This window comes from Watersipora subatra, chromosome 1 (genome assembly GCF_963576615.1).
Source record: "Watersipora subatra chromosome 1, tzWatSuba1.1, whole genome shotgun sequence".
In the NCBI taxonomy this organism is placed as follows: Eukaryota; Metazoa; Bryozoa; class Gymnolaemata; order Cheilostomatida; family Watersiporidae; genus Watersipora; species Watersipora subatra.
The window spans coordinates 56,173,912-56,185,490 of NC_088708.1; positions in this window are offsets into that span (position 1 = coordinate 56,173,912).

Consider the following 11,579-nt stretch of genomic DNA (forward strand, 5'->3'; position numbering starts at 1 on the left):
AGAATGAGGCTTTACCATATTCTCTACTTTCCATTGACACAATGCAGGCTCATTAAAACATACAGTCTACAAAAATACAAGCCAATTGGTCCTGAACAGTGTACTTAGCAGAGATAGCAATATGACCTTCAACACCTCATAGGCTAATGCATGCTGAAGTACTGCAACACCAAATAGCTCTACCCATTCAACAAGCTCCTCGCTGCCCATGTCTAAGCTGTAGTGAATAGCCATCAATAGGCTTATGGCACCCTGTAGCATACAGAACACAAACAATGGATAGGCAGTCCAGGGTACAAAGAATTTAGTGTGTTCTCCGTTCATCTCCAATTCCAGTTGCAAAAGGTGTTCTTTTGTTAACTCTAATGGTTCTTTTATTTTTCTTGGTGTGATTCCACGACAGTTTAAGCTGCAAGAAATCATTAATTTGAGATGATTTGAAGGCTCAAATAAATTGGTCATGTCTTGTGTTACTGGAGCATGAATGACGCTTACTGGCTTCTAAAATTATTAGGGAGAAACAAAGCCAAAACTAGTCATTTTGTGCTTAACTTTTATGATGTACCAAACTTATTTACCAAAAAAATCTATTGGAAAACACAAATAGATATGAAAAATATGCTATTATATATAGCTGTAACTATATGATCTTTTATTGGTTGGAAATGAAACGTATTTAAGATTTATTTGTCAAAAATCATATTTATTGTGTGTAAAACAATATCTATGGAATTTACCTTTTGATGCGCACAATTAAAATCCTTTAATATTGAGGTGGAACTATTTTGCGAGTTATTGAGCACAGTAATAACTTGACATGCACACCAAATGTTTAACATGATGAGCTAGATCATCATTAGGCTTCTCCTTTTAGCTGTGATGTTATAAGAGTTTATTCCTTTTATTATATGATAAATATATATTCTTACTATCTCTATTACTATAACTAAACTGTGTGGATACAAATTAAAAGCCAACACAAAAGTCATTATGCTGTAAGCAACAAAAATTTTAAAATTAATAAAATACCATAGAAAGATCAAAAGACCAGCAAGGCCAGCAAACGAGATTCAGTTATACCTTTACGTATGATCTCCAAACACAAATATTCCTTCATATTTTTAAAACACAAAGTAGTTTCTATTCTACACCATTTAAAATTTTAAGAAACGTTGCAGTTTTAAAAGTGAAAATGAAGGTGCTTACTAAAATCCCAAATGTTACATAAAGTACAACACAAATTATATAAACAAAGTTATGTTGTGAACAAAATTATAGAAAGTTACATGTACTTCATGTAATTCTGTCACTTCCTGCCTCGCAGTGCTTAACCCACTTTTCACTCACATTTCTCTAACAATAAAAACACCTTATCGATTATTACTTTAATAATTAAAGTTTTTAAAATAGTGTTATTTTTTATGTTCAGTAAGTATTATATGAGGTATTTGTTTTAATACTGTGTTTAATTACTAAGGAGTTATTATTGGTTTCTGGGTGTGAAACAAATTAAACAGATTGTCGTGTATTTTTATTTTATTATGATATTTACTAAAATGTGTGACATGCTTGTCATATAGAACAGATCTCCAAACAAATCAATTTGCTTTATAGAGATGAAACCGTATTGCCATTATAACAGCAACAAGTAATATCGGTGATGCCCATTATTTACCAGAATGTGACAAGATGTGTCAAAAATTTAGTTTACTAAAATTACTCACACGTTTTACTAGACATTCACAAGATGTTAGCTGACTTACGCATATTGTAGTACTGTGTTTTTGTTAGCTGTTTTCCAAAGCCATCTTATCTGCGATGGTTCACAGAAATATGCATCAACAGGTTTGGCTGTTACCAATATACTGTCAAGAATCTTGACATCATATCCTGAATGTAAGATAGAACATTTAAGAGAAGATGGACACCGGAAGGGGTGTATGAGCAGTATTGATTAGATGTGACCATATCTAGATTCTCAAAACTTGTGAGCTTATGTTAGTCAAGAGAGTTCTCTAGATGCAGTTCTATATGGTGGATGTTATTATTTGTCTAATGGGTGAAGCAAGATTCCTCGGCTCATAAAACCTTTCCCTCTCAGGCAACTAGTGTTATTGCTTTATTTCAAGATGGCAACCAGCATACAAGAAAGCCGCTTAAGTAACTTGCCAACTCCTTTAATAAATCATTTTCCATTTTGTTTGAATAATATGGATCGACACTTGTCAAAGACCATGGAGGAGGTATATAAAGGATTTTTAGAAGATTTTTTATTTCAAGATGCAAACAGAGCTTAGCACAGTTCACACTCAGAAAATCTCATTACACTGTAAAAAACTTTAAATTAGGTCAAGGCTTTCGGTTTAAAATAAATATTACAAACGTTATTTAAGTTCACAGTAAAGCTTACTTGAAACATGTTTTATTAACAGAGTTATTGTCATATTATCATTATCATGATTATTATTATCATGCTACAATTATTATCACCTTATTAGCAGAGTTGTCTTTTTCTGCTTGTTAAGAGTTTGGCCCAGGCTATTTCATGCTCCTACAGTAGTAACTTTGTTAACAACACTGAGACAGTAGAGGGTCAGACATATTCCCTAATGTTGCTAATTCTATATTTTCTCAAAAAGAATATGTTAAGATATTAAATTAAGATGAAGTTTTTGAAAATCTGACTCTGCCTGGAAAATAAAAGTTGATAACTTTTCCACAAATAAACAATATGTGAAACTGCAAGGCAGATCAACAAATATCAGTGATTTATACGTGTTGCTGGCAATACGTAAGGATAACATTGTCATTTTTTTACAGTCATTTCATATATTTTTAAAATATAATCTATAATAATAATCTACTATATAAACGGCAATCGTTGTCTGTCTGTCTATCTGTCTATCTATCTGTCTATCTGTCTGTCCGCCTTATAGAGCGGTCTTTTCTTTTATCGTCGTACGAATTTCGGTCGTACGAAGCGAACTGAATTAATATGTGTAGTAACGGTAAATAAATTATAGAGCGGTCTTTCTTTTTCTATTCGGTCGAACGAAGCCAACCGAATTAATATGAGTACTAATTATCGTAATTTCGTAATATCGTAATTTCGTAATATGGACTATTAGCCGCTACTTTTCTCTGACGATTTGAGCCAAGCGGCTTATATAAAGGTGTGGCGATTCTGTTGTTTTTCTTTCACCGCTCGAGCGCATTAACCGAAATCCTCTGTTAGCACGCTTTTTAAACGGCAAATTTTCTGCCGTGTTAAAAAGCACCTTTCCTGAGTTCTGCGGCCTATACAAAGGTGGCCAAAGGTGTCTATACAGCTATACAAATGTACTATTCATTAAATAAAATAAATTAATGAGTAGTTATTTACATGCAATTAATATTTACTGCCAACGTGTACCGAGAAAGTCACGTAAACGTTTGTTTCTTGGAGCCACTAGAAAAACGCATTTCTCACCTACTAAATTTCCACATCAAAAAGGTAAGTGTTTCTTATACGATGTTGTATTGTCTATGAATTGCCACATCTCCACTACTTAATAACGTTGGATTTGTCGCTGTTCGTGATAGTGGGTCATGTTCATTTCCTTCAGCAGTCGAGTTACTAATTTTTTTTCAGCTCTGAGTAGGCCTACTGTAACTTACTATTACAGAACTTTCACGAGTACTCCGAGGGTTGCGATACGCTATTGTGAAAAGAAAGAGAGCAGCTGCTATCGACTTACTGTCACCCTGCATCAGCCATGACCAGCTATACGTCGCCTGCTCAAAAGTAAGCACACGCCGAAAACTGTTTCTTCATACACCCGACAGAAAAACCAAAAATGTTGTCTATCCGCATGTGTTGCGTTGAACTAAGGGAGAGAGAGAGAGAGAGAGAGGGAGAGAGAAATGAAGAGAGGGAGAGCGAGGAGGAGAGGGGGGGGGAAAGAGGGGGGGAGAGAGGGAGAGGGAGAGAATGGGAGAGAGAGGGAGAGCGAGGAGGAGAGGGGGGAGAGAGAGAGGGGGAAGAGGGAGGGAGAGAGGGGAGAGAGGGGAGAGACGGAGAGACGGAGAGAGGGAGAGAGGGGAAAGAGGGAGTGAAGGAGAGAGAGAGGGAGAGCGAGGAGGAGAGGGGGGGGGGGGGAGAGAGGGAGGGAGAGAGAGAGAGGGGAGAGAGGGAGAGGGGAGAGACGGAGAGAGGGAGATGTAACTGCATAGTTGGCGTTGTTTTACAGTATGAAAGACAACTCTCAATAAACCTCTTGCTGTACAAGAATCTGATCTCGTTGACGGGTAATGCAGCTAGTAATCTATATAGGTCTCAATGGTTATCATTTGTCGCTTGAGTGACCAATTATAGCGATAAACTTTAAGGATGAAAATTGAGTTCGAATCTGCCGCTTCGCAGCAGATTAGAACTCAGAACCTCCAGGCCTTGCAAGCAGACATTCCATCCACTAAGCCAGACGCTTACTTGTGACATAGTGGAATAATTGTGCACATACTCATTACACCTGCCAAGCTTTAATGGCAACTGATTAAAATACCTACGTTTCACACTTGAACTAATTTACAAAAAATACCTGCACAGACCTTCCCAAAATGCTATAAATACATGTATATCTATATTTAGCATAAATTGATAAAACCTATAGCAGACACAAAATTAAACAAACAACTTTATTTAAAAGTTAGATGGTAAATGAATGTTGAATGTTTGTGCAAAATCTTTTTATTACCCGTGCAACTCCGGGCATTCAGTAGTCATAATCTAAATGTCAGTACAGTAGATATGGCAAGTGTAATGTCTTCCTATCAACTCTTATAATACTCTATAAACAGTATAGTGTAGTAGCGCATAACTGATGGTTGACGAAAAGAAGAAAATTAGTCATCTTATCACTGGGGAATAAACAAGAGATTTTATGGAATTTTACTAGCTATAAAACAAACACAACACTTTCAACCTATATTATTCAAATATTTGTAAAGACCATTTTTGGTAGTGCTAGACAACAGCTCTTTAGATATAGTGCTACGTTCCTTATATATCTTCAATATTATGTAATTATGTATTTTATATAATGATGTATAGTAATGTAATAATAAATATTATTAAAATATTTATAATATCCTTACATCATTATCACTTAATATCAGCATGGAAATAATTTTCAAATTAATTTTATAAAAAAGACCAGCCAAATGCCTGGTGTTGTCTAGGTAATAAAATAATTACCCAATGAATTTGAGTAACTTATCTCATAAACTAGGAATCTAAATCTTTATTTAAACAAAAGCCATGTTTGAAGCCAGATTAATAATTCTTACGTAACACATAACGATCTAACATGGTAGTTGATAACCCCAAGGGCTTTAAAAGTGGGTAGTTTAACTGATGTAATGAATGACATCAATATCACTATCGCTACAGTGAGTTGGATTTCATAGGGTAGTAGTTCAGATCACTGGTCGTCAGACCTGAAAATCCCGAGATCGAATTCTCTTTGAAGCGGATAGTCCATTGCTAAATTTCAATTGCTATAACTGGACGCAGGGACGACAAATATTGAGATCTATATATATAGATCAACAAATGTGTGTTGTTGACTTTCAATATTCATCTTTGGAGTTGTACCATCTTTGCAGTGAGGTGTGACAAATGTGTGTTGTTGACTTTCAATATTCATCTTTGGAGTTGTACCATCTTTGCAGTGAGGTGTGACAAATGTGTGTTGTTGACTTTCAATATTCATCTTTGGAGTTGTACCATCTTTGCAGTGAGGTGTGACAAGTGTGTGTTGTTGACTACTCCAGCATGGAAATGCATTCACTCACAGTACATTGTGTTCACTTACACATTGTGAATAACTTACCGAAAGCTACGTGTTTATTCGCTGTTCAATTAACGTCTAGCCCAGGTGTAATAACAAGTGAAGCACAATACGCCCAGCTTAGAGAAAAATTTGCTACGCCTAGATCCGGCGATTTGCTATAAGATACACTGGACAAATGTGTGTTGTTGACTTTCAATATTCATCTTTGGAGTTGTACCATCTTTGCAGTGAGGTGTGACAAATGTGTGTTGTTGACTTTCAATATTCATCTTTGGAGTTGTACCATCTTTGCAGTGAGGTGTGACAAATGTGTGTTGTTGACTTTCAATATTCATCTTTGGAGTTGTACCATCTTTGCAGTGAGGTGTGACAAGTGTGTGTTGTTGACTACTCCAGCATGGAAATGCATTCACTCACAGTACATTGTGTTCACTCATAATACATTTATAATTGTACTGTGAGTACATTTAAATGTACTGTGAGTACATTTAAATGTACTCACAGGACATGTACCAGGTATATTTGCTCACAGTACATTTATGTTTATAAAATCCCACAATGAACAACTATTTTGATCAACTTGGTATTTGGGAATTTGTAATAATCTAGGTATATTAATAAATATTAATTTATTATTTTTGTAAATAAGAATGGTTGATTTTATAGATGCAAAAAAATTTGCAACTTTCAATATTCATCTTTGGAGTTGTACCATCTTTGCAGTGAGGTGTGACAAATGCCATACAATAGTAAGAAAATTATAAAGTTTGGATATATGATACCCCAGTAAATATTTCAAAAGAAACCAATCAGCATACATTTTAAATAGGCCCAATCAGCATCTTGTCTTATGCCAATAACTAGAATGAACAGCATCACTCAAATCACATTATAGCCTGTACACAGTCAACTATACCTACACTATCTATCATGGTATGTATATACAGCTTTCAATTAACACAAAAAATTCAGAGACATCTTTTATTGGTATCCGATATAGATTTTAAAGTTTTAAAGACTTTCAATAACAGAGTTTCTCTTATATATTGCCTAATGCCGAGTATTTTGTGGTATTGAACAGTTACTGATAAAAATCAAGTCTAATAAGATATATAGTTTTGTGATAGGTTTATGTAGCAAATAAAAGTATTCCAACCATATTGAAGTTTACCTTGTGAAAGCCATACATTGATGTCCACAGTCTTGTTTGGTTGAATCAAACCAATATTCGGCTGGATATCATAGACAGATGGGTTGTTCGCTCTAATCTCGTATGCCACCGCTTTGCTTAAACTGTTGTGGATTTTAATACAAGCTAAGGCATCCTGGGATGGAGACTTTATTACAAACTCCAGTTCTCTGAAGAACAAGTAGTTTTATTAGAGAAGTTGTCAGCTATTGCTTGCTTCTGCATTAAATTGAAACTGTTATAGATAGCATATTAGAAGACACATCACAAGTTAGGTATCATGAGCAAAAGGTCACAATATGTTCTGTAACAGGATATACCATTTATGGGGGCAACCTCTAAATAGGAAATACCAGAAGAAGGAAATTTGACTATAATGCATGAATAAAGATGTTTCAAGTACTATGGTTGCACCAAAAAGATCCCTGTCATAAAATGTCCTTTAAAATCGCTGTACTGATTGTTAATGATGATTTAAGACATTTGAAAAGTTCTTGTAAAAACAATTTTGACAGTTGAACTCACGACATAAATAAGACTCGACTTTTATGAATTCTGTCGCTCTCTCCCGGCATCTTCTCTCCCTCATTTAAGGAGTATATAACTACTGTCTCTTTATCGTTCAGATCTGGCATAAACTTCTCTTCATCTAGGGATCTTCTAATTCGTCTGTAGGGACCTGACGCCTGACCAAATGCAACGTCCGCTCATATTACAGAAAGCAGAATTACTCTAAATACTATATTGATGACATTGCTTGCGGAACAGTTTGTCCAGTTGGCATTTCTTGCTAAGTCCATCAAGCATTTTATGGTACAAACTTAAATGAAATGGACTGGCTGTAATGAACAACAGCTATAGCAAACTTTTGAGTTAACCCTAAAGCCTAGAGTTTGATAGAGACATGCCTTACTGCAATCCCTAAACATGTTTAATGAAACTTGGTTACAGGTGTCCTACTTTTTATGTTCTGATGCTGCCATGACAGACATGAAAGAATACGCTTGAAGTTGTCTGATCTCTGTAGTTCTGTAAAGGTTTGCAAATAGGGTCACATGACCACTGCTGTTGTCACAAATAACTTTAAAGACTTACTTAAAAGATCTTCATTAATTTATCTTTATTTGTTTAAATTTTTTGTTAACAATATACTCATAATAAAACTTACCAAACACATACAGAATAAATTACATGTAATGCTGCTTTGTTTTTTTTTGATAGTTTCATATCCATAAAGTTACTAAAATAAAAGATAGTAAAGCCGCAAAAGAGAGATACAGTCAAACTTCTAGTTGTGATCTCCCCAACACAAAATTTTTCAATAACTGATGTAAAATTTGAGCAGATATATAACTCAACATCCAAAGTAATTTCCAACATACGATGCCCAAGGTTTTTAAAACGATTTTATAAGTAAAGATGAAGGCATGGATAAAATTAAGAACAAAACCAAAAAAGAATAAAAACTATATAAGCATTTATTGAGCAGTAAAATATCATAAATAACAAAAAGCTGTGTTCAGTCACTTTGCAATTTTTATTGTGCTGTGCCATGTTACATGTTATCGCATAGCATTGTATTGTATTATATCGACATTGAATTGTACTGTATTGTATCTTAATGTTAATATATATTCTGTTTTCAAAAACTTCTTAACAAAATTTTATAGACCAAGTTATAACCCTCCACTTGTAATAGTTAATGTTGTATCTAGCAAGTGAACACTAACAAATCAAAGCTCTAGTCATTACAGCGTTTTTATTGCAAGTACCCTAATAATTTCTACCAGATTTTAGACTTTAATTTCATTTTTAAATGTTGATCAGGTAAAATCTGTTTGAATAAACTTATAAGCAAATAATATTGATGCTTTTAGTCTATCGGTCAAACAAGATTTTGTTGGTAAAATAATGAACCAATATATCATCAATATATTACCAATATATCATCAATATATCATCAATATATCATCAATATATCATCAATATATCATCAGTATATCATCAATACATCATCAATATATCATCAATATATCATCAATATATCGTCAGTATATCATCAATATACCCTAGAGCTATTACTTCTCTGTTCCAGCAAAGAAGAGATGCTTTCTGATAGAATACATGCTTTATTCATAAAGACTGTTCTAAATGCACTGATTGACTTACATTAATATTTTGATTTTTCCGTCTATCTTTTGTTAGTTCAAGTTTAGGTGAGCTGGTTATAAGAGGACTGCTCACGGAATCAGAGGACTCTCCATCACTGCTTAGCAGGCTTGTTCCTGATGTGGCTGCATTGCTGTTCCTATTTCGTCTAGCTGGTTGTTTCTACAAAATTCAACTCATCTCTTAGACCTCGATGGTAGACGATAAGAGAGCTTGGGGCTGGTTAGAACATTCTAGCAACAATAGTAAAAGTGTGCAGTTGAATGAGCAGTCATAATGGCCCATCAGCAAGTGTAGTAGATTTGAGGTTTAAAAGCATGCTCACGGACAAAATTGTTTCTTTTTCAAAGAAGATTCATTTTAGGTACTCATCCAACATTTATGGGTGTTTATAGAAAGTGACCTACAGTGTATAGATGAGATCTTACAGTGTATAGATGAGATCTTACAGAGTATAGATGAGATCTACAGTGTATAGATGAGATCCTACAGTGTATAGATGAGATCCTACAGTGAATAAATGAGATCCTACAGTGTATAGATGAGATCCTACAGTGTATAGATGAGATCCCACAGTGTATAGATGAGATCCTACAGTGTATAGATGAGATCCTACAGTATATAGATGAGATCCTACAGTGTATAGATAAGATCCTACAGTGTATAGATGAGATTCTACAGTGTATAGATGAGATTCTACAGTGTATAGATGAGATCCTACAGTGTATAGATGAGATCCTACAGTATATAGATGAGATCCTACAGTATATAGATGAGATCCTACAGTGTATAGATGAGATCCTACAGTATATAGATGAGATCCTACAGTATATAGATGAGATCCTACAGTATATAGATGAGATCCTACAGTGTATAGATGGTACATAGAAAATTCGGTACTTAAGAGACTAAAGATGTTTGATCTCTAATCTCTCCAGTTTCTACTAATGGCTAGCTTTTACTAAAATGGCATAAAAACTATTTACCAGTCCAAATTCTGTAAGGCCTGGCTGCTATGGCCTTGACCATAGACTAGTGAAGTTGATAACCTTTGGGTTTAAAAGAGTCAACTATATTATGGTAACAAAAAGTTGAATTCTCATTTAGTCAGGTATGAACTGCCAACACTTTCATTTTCTGGTAAGCTGTCCGCGTTGTTCCTGGGACTGCCATCGTTTCCTACCTTTATACACTGCTGCCTATCTACCTTCTATATCACATCTGATTATGGACATAGATATAAAACAGTGCCTGCTGAATACGTCAGGCAGATTCAAGAAAAATAAGACAGGTAGATTTATGAGCTTGTATTACCTATGGCAGGTATGTCATACCTATAGGAGAGAGCTATGGGACATTAATCTATGTGTATTTAGCAAAATGAGGTCAATATATTACTATGAGATAAGTAGGTGTACTAGAGCTACTCGAGTGTCTGGACTTGAGTTAAAGTTTTGTTCAGAATTCTTGTGAGAATACAAACAGTTTTATGTTTTATTTCAGTACAAAATTATTACATAAAAGCTTTTATACAACCAAATAAAATACTAACTAAAATGCTACATTGTTAATGGTATTTTTAATGGTAGATAAATTGTACCTTCCAGTTATCTCGAGTTCGGCTTGAAGTCTCTTTCTCTACAAAGCTATACGGGAATCTCTCCATGTTACCAGGTTTATCAGTCATTTCTCTTACCATCTCTGTAAAGTCATGCTCCATGTTTCCGACCACATTATGTAATGCTAGCTGAAGAGATCGTGTTGTTGCTGATTGGTTCATATTCTGCTCAACATACAGACATTTGTGCTTGTCTAATAAAAAATGTTAAAATGTTTTAACCTTAATGAACTAGCCAGAGATGCAAAGCTTAATCTAATTTCTCATTGCATAAACAACTTATGTGTTTGTTTACATTGCTGAAGTCTAGTGCTCACCAATGGCGTGTTAGTCGAAGGTGCTTGTTTATAATGCTGAAGTCTAGTGCTCACCAATGGTGTGTTAGTCGAAGGTGATTGTTTATAATGCTGAAGTCTAATGCTCACCAATGGCGTGTTAGTCGAAGGTGCTTGTTTATGATGCTGAAGTCTAGTGCTCACCAATTGGGTGTTAGTCGAAGGTGCTTGTTTACAATGCTGAAGTCTAGTGCTCACCAATGGCGTGTTAGTCGAAGGTGATTGTTTATAATGCTGAAGTCTAATGCTCACCAATGGCGTGTTAGTCGAAGATGATTGTTTACATTGCTGAAGTCTAGTGCTCACCAATGCGTGTTAGTCAAAGGTGCTTGTTTACAATGCTGAAGTCTAGTGCCCACCAATGGCGTGTTAGTCAAAGGGCTTGTTTATAATGCTGAAGTCTAGTACTCACCAATGGCCTGTTAGTCGAAAGTGCT